This window comes from Chanodichthys erythropterus, chromosome 15 (assembly GCF_024489055.1).
Source record: "Chanodichthys erythropterus isolate Z2021 chromosome 15, ASM2448905v1, whole genome shotgun sequence".
NCBI lineage: Eukaryota > Metazoa > Chordata > Actinopteri > Cypriniformes > Xenocyprididae > Chanodichthys > Chanodichthys erythropterus.
Window position 1 is genome coordinate 18810320 of NC_090235.1, and position 15993 is coordinate 18826312.

The following is a 15993-nucleotide window of genomic DNA, read 5'->3' on the forward strand; positions in this document are numbered from 1 at the left end:
AAAAGTGACATAACTGAGCGAATGACATTTAATGACAGTTGTCATAAACATTCATAAAACCTCCTTCATATTCATGACATGTGTCATGTCAAGATTATGAAGGTGTCATGTCAGTCTTATGCACACCCCTTCAAGTAAAGTGTAACCAAGTATTTTTATAATCTTATAATGCACTGTACGGTCTCATGCATAATTGTAACCACATTTAGAAAGTATAATTCAATAAAACACATGATGACAAACAATTGGTATAACAAGGAATCTGCAAATATTATAATGCATTTTAACTTTTATTTATGAAAAGATATAATGTGCATTATGAAAACCTTTATAATGCATTATACATGAAGGCTTTCAGGGTTACCGAACTTATCTTATTGATTTTTTTCCAGTGAAGAAGTTTCATTGAGCTCCATTTGTATTTGGTAGACGAATTTGATATGATAATTTGGTCATTATAACAACTTGCCATTCTTATTATATATATATATATATAAAAAGAATTTGTATAAAATGAAATGCACTTGACATTTATACAGTATACTTTTATATAAATCTCAGATTACATAAGACAAATGCATGTTTCTTAAATATGGTATATTGATATATGGTGGCAACAATATGATCATATCTATCGTGTACATATGGCCAACGAAACACATTTCCAGTTATGTCTGACCTTGTGTCATACGCCAAACACGTACATACAATCGTAAGTCGAGGATAATGCATATGATGACCTTAAAAAAGTGGGTTTGGTTAACCTTAATCAAACAAAGCTCTCATACAGAAAATTGTAGACGCATGAGAGATGCACTAAAAGTGTGGTACGAGATGAAATTACAAACATTTTTAGTCATAACAAGCAGGGTCGGACACTGTTGGTCATGTGTTTCCAGGCCTGCAAGCTGTGAGATTCATTCCAGTGCCTTCTAAAGTACTCACCACCACATGTTTCTAAACAGGCCATATGAAAGGATAGTGAAAATGACTACGTGTCGGTAGAACGAGTGAGATGTCACAGTCCAGGTACGCTCTGTTGTGTGTCGCAGACTTCAGGAGGTTATGCTGACATCATTGTCCTGGAGTTCCAAAATCTAACAAACCAACCTGTGATATTTTTTGCATTCATTTTTGCACTCAGCCATAGGGATTTGCAGTCTTGCACGCCATTGACTGATTTACTTTGTTTTATTATTTATCTATGGGATTTTTAAAAAAATACATGGCAGATTTTTTACACAGTGCCTACCAAAAACCATGTGACCCAGGTCTGCTGCTTCCTCACTTCCTCTAGCTCATTCTTCACCTCTGCCACATTTGGTTCATTATTTTAATTCCTCCCTGCCAGTGAAACGTGTGGTTCAGAAGTTCAGTTTTATCCAGCGCCGCAGCCCGTTCCAGACATTTTGAGTTCCTCTGCCAATCTGAACTTATTTGCCAACAACAGCTTTTGCTATAACTGACTGCAATAAAAGAGAAAACACACATTTATGATAAAAAAAGGACACTTTTTGATCAAACAGATGAATATGTGCAGTACAGCTGGGTACTCCTCCCATGTTAATGCATTCAAAAGAGATATAAAAAGAGGGTAAAAAAAAGAATAAAAAAAAAAGTTTTGTAAAGAAATATATTTTTATGAAGAAATTATTTGTAAAATGTATGAAACTATTATGTACATTTTCAATGCAATGTAAGATTAAAAAGGCTAATTCCTTTTGTAATGAGTGTTGTGTCTTTTCATAGTTTCAGGGTTTTTCTTGTGGATTCAGTAACACAAGCTGCAAAGATAAGCCAAAATCAACAGACCAAAGATATTGTCATGTTTTAAAGGCTTTAAATAATCCATCAGATCCTTCTCATAAGCTCAGTGTGAGCATTGTTCTGCTCACAACATGACTGATTAGGATTTCACAATTAAACATTGCTGTTTACCCCCTGCTTAAATGTCACACTTGTTGTCTTCAGTCACATTTGTGTTGCTATGCGACCGCTTGATTGACACCTTCTATCACAATTTGATGCATTGAGTGCAGGAGTTCGAAGCTGCAGAAATCCCTGTAGGGTGGACCAATCTCATTTCCCCTTTGACACTGTCTTTAATTGCAGCAGCAGTCTGCAAATTAATAAACTCCGCCCATGACAGCTGGGATTGACACATCCATCAAGTGACTGGCTGCGTCCGAAATCGCATACTCTCTTAAGAAGGCACTTATTTTGAATAAGTATTTACTATGCCAATACATTCATTGCCCTTATCATGTGACCTACCAGCATCAGTTACTTCGCTTCACTGCCATTCACAAATCTTCTCCCATGGCCTCATGGGATAGTAAAGTGTCCATCGTATGCACACTTTAGGATCAGAATGATAGGTCATCCGGTTACTTTTTGCCTACTCATTTATGAGTACTGTAAATTCGGAAATACTTCTTTTGTCACATACTGTTTTTTGCCTACTATATGGTAGGGAAGTATGTGATTTGGGATGCAGCCAATGTTGCAGAGTTCATGACTTTGTGGGAAAATCATACTAACAAGGAAGCAAACATATATATATGCAGTCAGAAGCAGTGAAGCAGTGTTATTTTAATTTTTATTTTAGTTTATTATTGTTTTATAAATATTTTTAAATTAACTTTTTCTATTTAATTAAATTTTAGTTTAATCTTTATTAATTTCAAGTGCTTTTTCCATTTCATTCTTTTTTTAAATATTGCTATATATGGTTTAATATATTTTTATTTTAGTTTTAGTTTATATTTATTTCCAGTTAATCATTTTAATGTTTCAACTTAAAGGGGTGGTTGATTATGATTCAACTTTTTTAACTTTAGTTACAACATCTGCAAAGTTACGACACTCAAAGTTCAATGCAAAGGGAGAATTCTCTGTTTAAGGACTACAACAGACGGCTGGTAGGGACTACAACAAGCTTCTTCCTGGGTTGGTGACATCATTAACCCTAAAATTTACATAAACCCCGCCCCTGAGAACACAAAACAAAGGGGGCGAGGCCATGTTGGGCTGCTTTAGAGAAGAGGAAGAGTTGTTGTAGTCGAGTGTTGTTGTCGTCATGTTACGCCGGACTGCTTCACAAACGAGGGTCAATTCAACACTGGATTTGAACAAAAGATTAACATGACGGCACATGCTGGATGCACAGCATCTACATCAATTTATCCACTAATCATTCAGAAACGTCCAGTTTCACTCTAAAAGTTGTAACTTCTTCCTGAGTCTCTCCATCAGTGTCGACTCCGGTCTGAACAATGTAAGGCTGAACACCGTCGTCATTTTGGCTGCGTGAGATTCTCCAGCTTTGTTGTTGTTGAGCTGTTAAAGCTCCGCCCTCTTCTGGAAAGCACCCCAGCTCATTTGCATTTAAAGGGGACACACACAAAAACAGCATGGTTTTGCTCACACCCAAATAGGGGCAAATTTGACAAGCTATAATGATAATAACCCTGGTCAGAAGATCCAGCCACAAAATTCTAGTGGCCCTTGAATGTGAATCAAGGTATATTGGTTTTGTACCTTTTTTAAAACATGAATGTTGTTTGCAAAAATTTTGTCAGAAAACATAGCTTCGAAAGGCAGTAAATGGAAAAACAATTTACTGTTGAAGCTAACCGGCCAAATGACCCCAACCAAAGTCATGAAGATCCATCTTTAAGGTGTTAAAAGTCTGAAATGGACTTGCATGTGATTAATGAACATGAAATAAATCTTCCTCGTCTTTGTGCTCAACTGCATCATGGGTCTGGATGATAGGCTACTCATTTGTGTATGAAAATTCAAAAGATGTTCATAAAATTGTCCCTATGTTTGAGTGCAATTCACTCCTTTGTTAGTGCTACAGTATTATTATATAGGAGGAAAAAAACAAATGAATCAAGGAATATAGATTTACCCTGCTGTCTGAAAGGAAGATGAAAGAGAATAGATGAAACAAACTCACGCTCTTTTCTTGAAAGTGTACATTCCCGACAGACCTAGAGATACTAAAACTTATGCAGTGATGAATGTAGGGCCAATCCCAGTTTGGCAAGAATTCAAACAAGGTGAAACACTGCTGAGGTGCAACTCTGTGAAGGAGCAAGACAATTTGTCCGTGCCAATGTTTTATGGTTATTGTAATTAAAGCATACTGTTGACTAATATGATTAACAATGTTTCCTGAAGAAGAAAAATGTAGAAAAATGTTTTAACTCACCTAAACACATTCTATAGCCTACATATGAGATTAATCAGATATATGCACATAAACATCATAAGAGCACAAAATGCGAAGTCACGTTACTTAATAAAGCAACAAGCCCCGTGAAGTGAATTTATAACAGCTAAGGGCGTTTTAGGCACTCGGCTCCCCGTCGTGCCTGACAATTAACGCCCCTTAGCTGTTATAAATTCACTGTAAACCACAGCTTCACAGGGCTTATTACTTTTATAAAATGATTACCACACAATACAAATATTAAAGCCAACAAAATATGTATCAACGCAACTATCATGAAGTAAAATCACTAAAAAAACGTACTTCCGCTGGAAAAACTAGTCCCTGACCGTGAACTGCAAAAGAAGTTACATTATTACGCCATTAGATGGCAGCAATGACCGTCTTTATAAGCGAGTCAGTCAGTAGCGAAGACTTTTAAATTGAAAGGACTAAAACTTGTGAACGCGACACAACTGGCAAATGCTTTGACTAGCGCTGTCAGTGTCAGGGCATTAACTGTTAAAAGACAAGATATTGCAGTGGACATTCAAACAGATTTTTTATTATGAAAATAGGACTGACCTTAAGTAAACCGCTATATCTAAATTTAGGCATCGCTCACTCGATCTCTCTCTCACAATACTGTACTATAATACTTCAATGAACAATATCAATGAGAAACATTTAGCTACTAAGAGTGGTTGCTAAGGGTGTTGTATAGTGATACCACAGTCAGCTACTGAACAATCAGAATCGAGAACTGGAACTAAGCGTTTTATAACAATGCATTTAAACATAGTCAACATAGATTTCATGTGTTTTTGAAGTAAATTTTGATTTACATGTTGTCAACTAAACTTAGATGACATTTTAGTGACTAATATTAATGTGAAATGGAGAAATATTGGATACATTTAAGGGGTATTTTCTTCAAAAGACAAAACACGACTTAAAGGCATGCTGAAGTGTCTTGGAAGGCGCAGCATTTTTCAGGAAACAGGAAAACAAGGCGATATATCGAACTGCCCTGCCCCTTTTTTAAAATAGCCAATAGCGTTTCGTTTATCACAGCTCGGCCAAAGCCATTAAACTCAGTAAAACCTCTGTTTCCTTTTAATATCTAACCATTTCTCCTCCTAATCTCCTCTAAATCACTTTAAAATACAGCGTTCTGTGCAGAATTTAAATGGGTCCCATACCTTTCGTGGTCTGAGCCGACTCGCAGATATGATCCGCTCTGTGCTCTCGTGTCACTGGGCCAGAGCAGACTGTGCTCGTGCTGTGGCAGTTCACGTGACACTAACACGAAAACAGACTTCATTCGCATCAATGGAAAGCATATTTACACTGTCTGAATCGTTCCTTATCCTCTATATATGTGAAAACCACCATATAGAAACTAGTAAACGTGTGAACAAATGACCAATTTCAGCCTTCAGCATCTGTTTATAGTGCAGGAGGGGGGCGGGACTTCAGATTCTAGAGAGCATTTGATTGGACAGAAAATTTGATGAGAAGCTGAAGTGCGATGTGATGTCATGAAAATCTGTGATCCATTTAGCGGAAGTGAGAGAATGCTTATATCTCCTAAATGCGAATTTTGTCACTGTTTTGGAACACACCAGCTTATTCATAACACTAAGGCTAACATATTCCTACTAAAAGCTAAAAAACTTAATTTTTCGATTTCAGGGGGACTTTAAAAATGAACACTGTCATTCAGTGGCAGACACATGCAATGTATTCATCATCACCACCAGATTTTATTGTTCCCTCACCTCCAAAATCCCAATTTAACACCTCGAGTATAAACATCCTTTATTTTAATCTCCAACCTAACAGAAGCCACTTCAGAACACAAAGATGCAGTAGTATAATAATGAAGTCTAATGCTTATCCGTCTGTCACAGTAGAGCTGAGGTTCTCTTTCATCTCACCGCGGCCATGTTTTATAGCAACAGCTTCAAGCGTATTCTCTTCTAGACGAACCAGCAATTTTCCTCTTTCTACATCATTTCACGCCAATAGTGAGATCAAGGTTACTAGTAAAAGTTCTCCTTTGCCACGGTAAACCGGGAGATGACACCGCAGCATTTTGTAGTGCTCCTAGCATACTTTAAACCCGGATACTGAATGGGATACAGAATCACAGGCAGAGAGAGAGCAATGATGCTAACCAAGACAGGCTTGAGTACTTACTTACTTTCACACTTAAATCACGTTTCATCCACCCTTTCTAGCACATTTTGCCTTGGCGTGAACGATTTGTTCTACTGAGTCGAATCTTTTCAAAGAATCAGTTGATCTGCCTCACAAAACAAGTCTAACCTTCCCAAGAGCATCGTGAGTCTATGTTGATCGAGAAAACCATTTGTTTCACAAATTGGTTTTCATTCGTTCATGAATCCTCTGATTCTTTTCTGTAACTCAATACAATAACTGCTCACTGAATGGGAGATTTATCATTGAAGAATGACTTTAATATGGGTCTGTTCACGATAACAGTTTGATACTTTTATGGAGCTTCTTAAAGAGATCTTCAAATGAAAATCTTGGTGAATCCATATAATGCAAGTGGATAACCCAAAACTCGGCTCTTCAAAAACCACACAAAGCGAACTAGTGGATGCATCAATGTCTTAAAGCAAAGCAATGTGTGTGTGAGAAAAATGCTGATATTCTAAACTTTGAAATGTGAAAAGGCGCTATCCAAACGTAAATGGTTGTAATTCGTGACTGCTTTGGAAATATAGACCTAAGGTTGGTGAAAGTCACTCTCACAAACACACACACTATAATATGCTGTTATACTCCATATAACTCCATATAAAAGCTGGGAACTAAGCTTTTTTTGCACAGGCCTATCTAAAGGGTTAATGGTGCCACCAGGTGATCAACTGTAAAAATGACAAATTTTACCTCTTCCCAACAGGGAAAACCACCATCAATCAAGAATGCATGATTATATGGTGTCATGGCTTTTTAATCAAAAAATGTTGTTATAATGGAAGTCAATGGGGCCCAAGCAGCCACGAACAGTATATGAGGGAGAAAAAATTAAAATCTGAGGCTGCACAAAAACTAACAATGCATCAAAACCAATGTTGTTACTAATCTTTCACAAGCCCAAGACTGTGATAAAAAAAAAATCCAGTCCACAATCACCTTTTATATTGAAAATAAGTCATTTTGTGTGTTTTTTCCCCTCAAATCAATGCCATCATTTACAAACTTGGCAATAAAAGAGTAAAATTCCTGGATTTTTCAAAAAAGATTTAGTAGTTTTGATCAGGACTGAGGTTGATTAACAGATTTATGCAAAAAAAAAATTGAAAAAAAGATTTATCTGATATTTTTTACAGCAGTTTAATTTAGTGGATGTTTTCATCCACAAACATAACGAAAGGGTAGTAAATTTGAACAATACACAAGGGTTAAATTTGATATCACAAAGATTTATTTTGTTTAGGTGTAATACCAAAAATAGCCACCGGGTGACATCCACAAAAAAATGTATGCGTTCTCCTGATAATAAATCTCTGTCACAGTATCACTTCTATCACAAAACAATCCACAAATATGGAACCTTGAGTTTCATACCTTTCCAATGACGTGTTTTGTCAAGATTTGAAAAAAATTGATTATAAAAGGGTTAAAATAAGTTTTGTAATACAAAACATGACACTGTCCACTAGGGGGAGTAGCCTGCTAAAAGGATTTACAGTACAGTTTCTATGGTAACACAATGTCTGATTTTAAAACATTTTCACATTTTGAGTTTTTAAGCTTTCGAATACCTAATTTATGATGATAGTAAAAAAAAGAGCGCCAGGTGACAGTTAAGGAGTTAAACTATAACCATCGCTTCCAGCCAACATGTGTGTCAATGTGCGTATGACAGTTGACCGAAAGTAATGGTTTATAGTTTAAAAGTTTAAAATATTAGATTTCCCTCACACACACACACGCACCTATCGTTCCGCTTCTGAAGACAGTGATTCATCCACTGGGGTCATATGGATTACCGTCATGTTCGCTTTGCGTGGTTTTTGAAGCATCAACTTTTGGGCATTATTATATTCACAAAGATGGATTATTTTCATCTCTTCATTTGTGTTCATCAGAAGGAAGAAAGTCATAGGACAGAATGAGGTTGAGTAAATGATGAGAGACTATTCAATTTTGGCTGAAGTGTCCCTTTAATGAAGCTTGAGCTTCAGGCCCCAATTCATTGTACATGCATGGAAAGAGTGACCAGCACCATCTTTATATTTACTCTTTTCATGGTCCACAGAGGACTGAAAGTCTGGTTTAGAACAAGATGAGGGTGAGTAATTTTCATTTTGGGGGGTGAACTGTCCCTTTAACACCTTACCCTTGCTGTACTGTGTAGAAGTAATCACTCAGTCATGAGTTTTCATCTCTGACATGCCTCGCGATATCCATTCCTGCACGTCTACAGCAGATCCCATACTGTTGTTCTCATTTCCCACTGGCTGCAGATTCAGATTGCAAATGCACTCATGGTTACTCAAGAGAGCGAGTGCAGATGTCTCCGCTGTGTTTCTGTCTTTCGTCTGCATCTGCCTGCATCCGTGCGCTAATGAGATTCTTAGAGGCCTGATTAAACACACTGCGCTCGAACCTCAGCTGTGACAATGACAGGCCTATCCAGCGCCGGTGGAGGACATGACCTGAGAAAGGCCGGTGAAAAGACTGATCAAGAAGGATGGGCAGAGACTTGGTGAACGAGAGAGAAGTTTCACTTCCATTGTTGCTCAAGGTCACTTTCCTTTCCGCTCGCTGAAGAACAAGTGTCTCCTGCCCTGAGACTTGATGGATGTCTCATTCTGGGATGACACTGTGGGCACCATATGAGAATGAATGCATGACAAAGCCCCCCACAGTAAAGCTCACAAGAGAGTTATGATCATTTCCAATTAAAAGTAAGCAATTCGGTTGTCATGGGGGAGTAATGGAAATTCATATTCTCAGACTCGGAAACCCCTCACCCTAAAGGTAATATGCTGGAAATTACTGTCCCTATTCATTCCTCAAAGCGCCCGTGATTTATGCAAAATACTTTAAGAGGTGGCGCTATTGTCATTAAAAGCAAAGGACAATGTAAGGGCATCATGCATGGCTCATATGCACCAAACAGCAGAACACATTTACCTTAGGTTCACTCTACATGTAGATGTTCGGCTCTGTAGAATATGTATTTGTTACTAAAATGCATTAAAATATATATACAGTGTGTATACATTTATTTAAATAATTGATTTGCTTGTTAATTTTTCCAGATGAATGCAAGAAAGCCGTGCATAACATGCATATAACATCAAATTTAGGCTTGCGTAACCCCTCCTGTTCGAACCGCCCACTCTAAGTGGGACTCGAACCCGGGTCCACCGGCATGGGAGTCAGGTGCTCTAAAGTCAATCACTAGAGCGCCTCTTGAGATCAGAGGAGTGAGATTTACATGCACAGCTCTTACTGGCCTACAACCGCACTCCCAATCGGGTCACGGCACCAATGTAAACCCTCCTATTCGAATCGCCTACTCTAAGCGGGACTCGAACCCGGGTCCACCGGCATGGGAGTCGGGCGCTCTAACAAGGAGGCTAAAGACTTGCGTCACTAGCTTCAGTCGCTAGAGTCACTTTACACGCACAGCTCTGGCCTACGACAGTTACACTTGCAATACAATTATTTTACATATTTTAAACAAATTATTATTTGCAGGACAATTAACTCATATTCCAACAGTTAAAATCATTATCTTTAATCAAAATAACTTCCCCTCCCTCTTGCAGTGACTTCTCTGATGATGTGTTTACTGGTGGGAGGGCGGGGCAACCTGTCACTCACATGAGATCAACCAATAAAAATCCATCCAATCATTTCCCCATGGACAAAATCAAGTTTTTTCTTGTTCAAGGAGCAGACATCCATCACAATAAGGGCAAAAACCTGTCGCAATTTACGTTCATGTCAACTTTAATGACTTGAAGAAAGCATGACAAGAGTCACGGTAAGTTTTGTTTACCACCAATTTAGGGGAAAAGGAGTACATGTATAAGAATTCCAAAGATCTCCAGAAGTAACAGGCGATCAATATGCATCAAGCTCATCTTTATTCTGTTCTTTATTCATCCATCCAGGAGGTGCATAGCACAGGTAGATCTTTAATCTGGAAAACATCTGTTGTGTACAAACTAACATCTGATAAACATCCTAGAAAAAGCAGTTTTACATACATTATAATCATAAACATCTTAAAGACATTTTCTAAATGTCTATTTAACATCTGACAGGAAATGTCTTACTGCATTTGAGCAAACACTAAAAAATACATCTTGCAGATGTAAATGCAGACATCAAATAGACATCTCTGATGTATGTGTGCTATCAGGGACAGTAGTGTGAGGCTATGCAGCATTAAACTGCAATGTTACTTAGGATGGAGTGCGAGCACCATCTGGTGGATTTAAACTATGATTTTCTGGACATTAAAGGGATAGTTCACCTATTTACTCACCCTCAAGTTGCATCAAACCTGTATGAGTTTCTTTCTTCTGCCGAACACAAAAGAGATATTTTGAAGAATGTTGGTAACCAGACAGTTGACGGTAGCCATTGACTTCCATTGTATTTTTCTTTTTTTCTACAGTGGAAGTCGATGTCTGTTTGATTACCAACATTCTTCAAAATATCTTCTTTTGTGTTCTACAGAAGAAAGAAACTCATACAGGTTTGGACAACATAAGGGTGAGTAGGCCTAAATGATGACAGAATTTCATTTTTGGGTGAACTCAATTTTGTGAAAATTGAATTTTAAAAATTGATGCAGACTTCCATTTTAAAGTGAATTTTCTCATTGTACTGCGGGTTTATATTTTATTTTCAGTGCTTGTGATTTAAAGTCCATAACACTGCAAACTGTAGATTTCCTGTATGGAAGTAAAATAATGCCAAATGTTTTTGAAATAAAAAGCTTGTTGAATTGCACTATTTGAAAAAAAATATGCATTACATTAGCTGTGCTTGCATTTAGATGCACTGTATTTTTAAGGCTTGCATTTTTATGGGCTGAAATACAACATGGTCGTATATTTAAGCTGTAAATATTTCAATTAAAAATATTTCACACACATTTTCATTATTAAAAATTCAATAATTCATATTCACCTTTTAGATTTCACTTCCAAAATATTCATTCTGTTTAAAAATACAACCTATAAAATTCGACTAGCAATTTTCAGTCCATTTTATTTCGCTTTACAAATTCGCTTCCACAAATTCAGTGGCTCAAATTCGGCAGAAAATTCAACATTTCACATCCGGGAACTGCAGGAAGAGCAGTAGAGTGCCGATGCATCATCTCTATCTGCTGTTAGTCTTCTTCACCAGCAGGTGTCGCTAGCGGCTGTTTAGGAAGACCAAAGCAACGCTAGTAAGTCATCATTCATTCATAAAAACGGATTTACAGAAATGGAGCAAGTGGTAAGTGAATGTGTGATGATTATCAGGGCCAGTATAAATGCAGAAAAGCTGATAAAGACACAAAAGCTGCATTTATGTTTAATTCAGTGTATTTACGCTTACTTTCCCTGTGTAGCTACAGCTTTCTCTCCAGTGAACAAGATAACGTTATTGCCCGATGCTGGTGTACAGATCAAACGTTAAATCTGAGATATACATATATTTCTCTCTGTTGATAAGTTTCCTTAACTTTATATCGCAGCGCGGTGTTGTAATAATAGGGTTTCCCTCATCCGTCATAGGATTCCCCTGCCATCAGGACATATAAAACTCTTAACACAGCTTAATGGACTCGTACAGTGATATAAAAGACCAAACTCGCACCTCATTTGTGATGTAGGTTAGACTATATAGGCTCCAAGAAAGCAGATACTGGCATTAAGTTGATTTGACGCTGAACGTTTGATTATAATATTCGCAAATTTAGGGACCGTCTCTAAAGTTACGACATTCTGTATTCACGTTTCTACCTTCAATAGCATTTAAAGAGAATGACTTAGTCACAAAACCAACTCTAAAGTGTTTATCTAGGTGTCAGGTATAATGCAAACCTTTTAGATTATTGATGTTTATTAAAATAAAAGGTAACACTTTATATTAAATAGTTGATATGAACGAACAATGAACTGCACTTCTACAGCACTTACTAATCTTTGTTAATGTTAATTCCAGCATTTACTAATACATTATTAAAATCAAGAGTTGTATTTGTCAACTTTAGTTAATGCATAGTGAAGTAACATGAACAATGAACGCTGTATTTTTATTAACGTTAACAAAGATGAACAAATACAACAACAAATGTGTTGCTCATGGATAGTTCACATTAGTTAATACATTATGAACCTTACTGTAAAGTGTTTCCAAATAAACTGTCAAGTAATATGTAAAGATTGCTATGTATTTCACTACTGTATTGGATAATTAGAAGCTCAATAACATTTGATGAGAATGATTTACAATCACCAAAACTACCTGTGAAGTGTTCATCTATAGGTGCCAGGTCGAAGAGTGATGCACCCTTCTCTCTCTCTCTCTCTCTCTCTCTCTCTCTCTCTCTCTCTCTCTCACACACACACACACACACACACACACACACACACACACACACACATTCAAACACACTCAACTCAAAGTACATGCACATATACTTTTTCTTTTTTTTACACATTCATCACACAATTAGTTCTACTTTGTTAATTTTATTTCTAAATTTTATTTAAAATTTGTATAAGCAGGATAATCTATGATCAGGTAAAATAAAAAAATGAACAAAGTAAAAAAAATTGTGTGATGAACATGTAAAAAAAAAAAAAAAAAAAAGAAATAGTATATATGCATGTGCTTTGAGTGAGGTGTGTTTGAATATGTATATGTGCATGTGTGTCTACAAGATTTTGGTAGAAGGTAGAAACGTGAATACCAAATGTCGTAACTTTAGAGACGGTCCCTAAATTTGCGAATATCATAATCAAACGTTCAGCGTCAAATCAACTTAATGCCAGTATCTGCTTTCTTGGAGCCTATATAGTCTAACCTACATCACAAATGAGGTGCGAGTTTGGTCTTTTATATCACTGTACGAGTCCATTAAGCTGTGTTAAGAGTTTTATATGTCCTGATGGCAGGGGAATCCTATGACGGATGAGGGAAACCCTATTATTACAACACCGCGCTGCATATAAATTTAAGGAAACTTATCAACAGAGAGAAATATATGTATATCTCAGATTTAACGTTTGATCTGTACACCAGCATCGGGCAATAACGTTATCTTGTTCACTGGAGAGAAAGCTGTAGCTACACAGGGAAAGTAAGCGTAAATACACTGAATTAAACATAAATGCAGCTTTTGTGTCTTTATCAGCTTTTCTGCATTTATACTGGCCCTGATAATCATCACACATTCACTTACCACTTGCTCCATTTCTGTAAATCCGTTTTTATGAATGAATGATGACTTACTAGCGTTGCTTTGGTCTTCCTAAACAGCCGCTAGCGACACCTGCTGGTGAAGAAGACTAACAGCAGATAGAGATGATGCATCGGCACTCTACTGCTCTTCCTGCAGTTCCCGGATGTGAAATGTTGAATTTTCTGCCGAATTTGAGCCACTGAATTTGTGGAAGCGAATTTGTTAAGCGAAATAAAATGGACTGAAAATTTCTAGTCGAATTTTATAGGTTGTATTTTTAAACAGAATAAATATCTTGGAAGTGAAATTTGAAATGTGAATATGAATTATTTAATTTTTAATAATGAAAATGTGTGTGAAATATTTTTAATTGAAATATTTACAGCTTAAATATACGACTGTGTTGAATTTCATCCCATAAAAATGCAAGCCTTAAAAATACAGTGCATCTAAATGCAAGTACAGCTAATGTAATGCATATTTTTTTTCATTTAGAGCAATTCAACAAGCTTTTTATTTCAAAAACATTTGGCATTAATTTACTTCCATATTCCTGTTTATTTGACTATTCCAGTGTAAATTAAATACTATAGTAATTTATAGTAAATAATATAGTGTTCCCAATGAAAAAATACTATAGTAATTTATAATAAATACTGTAGTAAAGTACTTGAATTAATTTGTTGTGGTAATTCTATAGTTGCTGTGATAATATAACAACTATAGTAATATAATCAAATTACTTTCCCCAAGTTTTCTACAACTATAGGGTATATTATACTACTATAAATACACTACTACAGTTTACTGTAGTAACATTATTTATTACAGTTTATCAGTTCACTATAGGTAATACAGTATGCTGTAGCGTTCATTAACAAAGCATTGTAAATACTATAATATATACAGTATACTACAATTTACTATGGTTCAAAAACAGTATAGTATTTACTATAGTAGTTTTTCACCTGGGTTTTTTAACCATACTATAGTAAATTGTAGTATACTGTATATATTATAGTATTTACAATACTTTGTTAATGAATGCTACCTGTAGTGAACTGATAAACTGTAATACTGTAGTATACTTTAGTTTTTACTACAGTAAACTGTAGTGTATTTATTGTAGTATAATATAGCTGTAGAAAACTTGGGTAAAGTAATTTGTTAATATTACTATAGTTGTTATATTACCACAGCAAGTATAGAATTACCACAACAAATTAATTCAAGTACTTTACTATAGTATGGTTCAAGAACACTATAGTATTTACTATAAATTATCACTAGCCTAAAGTATTTTGACCTGTTTTGTCATAAACCCAATCATTTCTGTAGCTACTTTCCATGTAAAAAATACAACTTTTATTTTTCTGAACGTGTCACAGTTCCAAGAATAGACCTAGAGATAAAGCAAGTCCTTTCTATAATCATAATTCTCTGTTATTAACTTAAAAATAGCAACTTGTTCTTCCTGAGAAAACTGTGCCTTATTCAATATAGAGCCCATCATTGAGTCTAACGTTAGCTCAACCGATATTACATAAATTAATGATAGCCTAATTCATAGAAAAATTAATGAGACATTAATTTGTTTTCTCTGTATTTTTCATTCTCTACATGAACTGTGTTTTTCTGTCATTCATGCAGCAGAAACATGCAGGAGGGAGGGGGCGTCGCCATTTTGTTTGTTTTAGTGAAACTGCACGGTGGGAGGAGGGTGAGAAAGGTACCCTAGATACGGTTGCTAAATACGGAAAGCTACGATAGGACCGTTCCGCGTAAGTACTTTCGGCGAAAGCATAACTAAAAATGCATTTAAGTGCATGCATTGGAATCATCACCATTCGTTTTCGTCATGAATCTTACTAGAAAAATCCCATTCTCCCTCCCTACCCCAGCGACAAGTGACAGACGCTGTGCAGCATCAGCTCTTCATGTTATCACAAAATTTACCTTAACGCTAAAATGACAATGTGAAGAATGCGTTTGACGCCTTTGCGCGTGCAAAATCCGCACATGGCGCGAGCCGCAGCACAAATTCCAGGCAGATGTTGATTGTTAGCTTGTTAGCTCTTCTTTTAGCCATATAAAACAGTTGTCCTTACATTATTAACGCTAATTAAATCCAACATACATTTCATAGACTATTACAACCCAGGAATAAAGCCATTAAGAGTTTAAATAATAAAAGTGCAGGGTGTGCATCACACAGGCCCGCCATCACTTACAGTCACACACCCATCTCTGTGCTGATGGGGAGATCTTTATTTTATTGCAAAAACTATATAATTAGAATTTATAAATATGA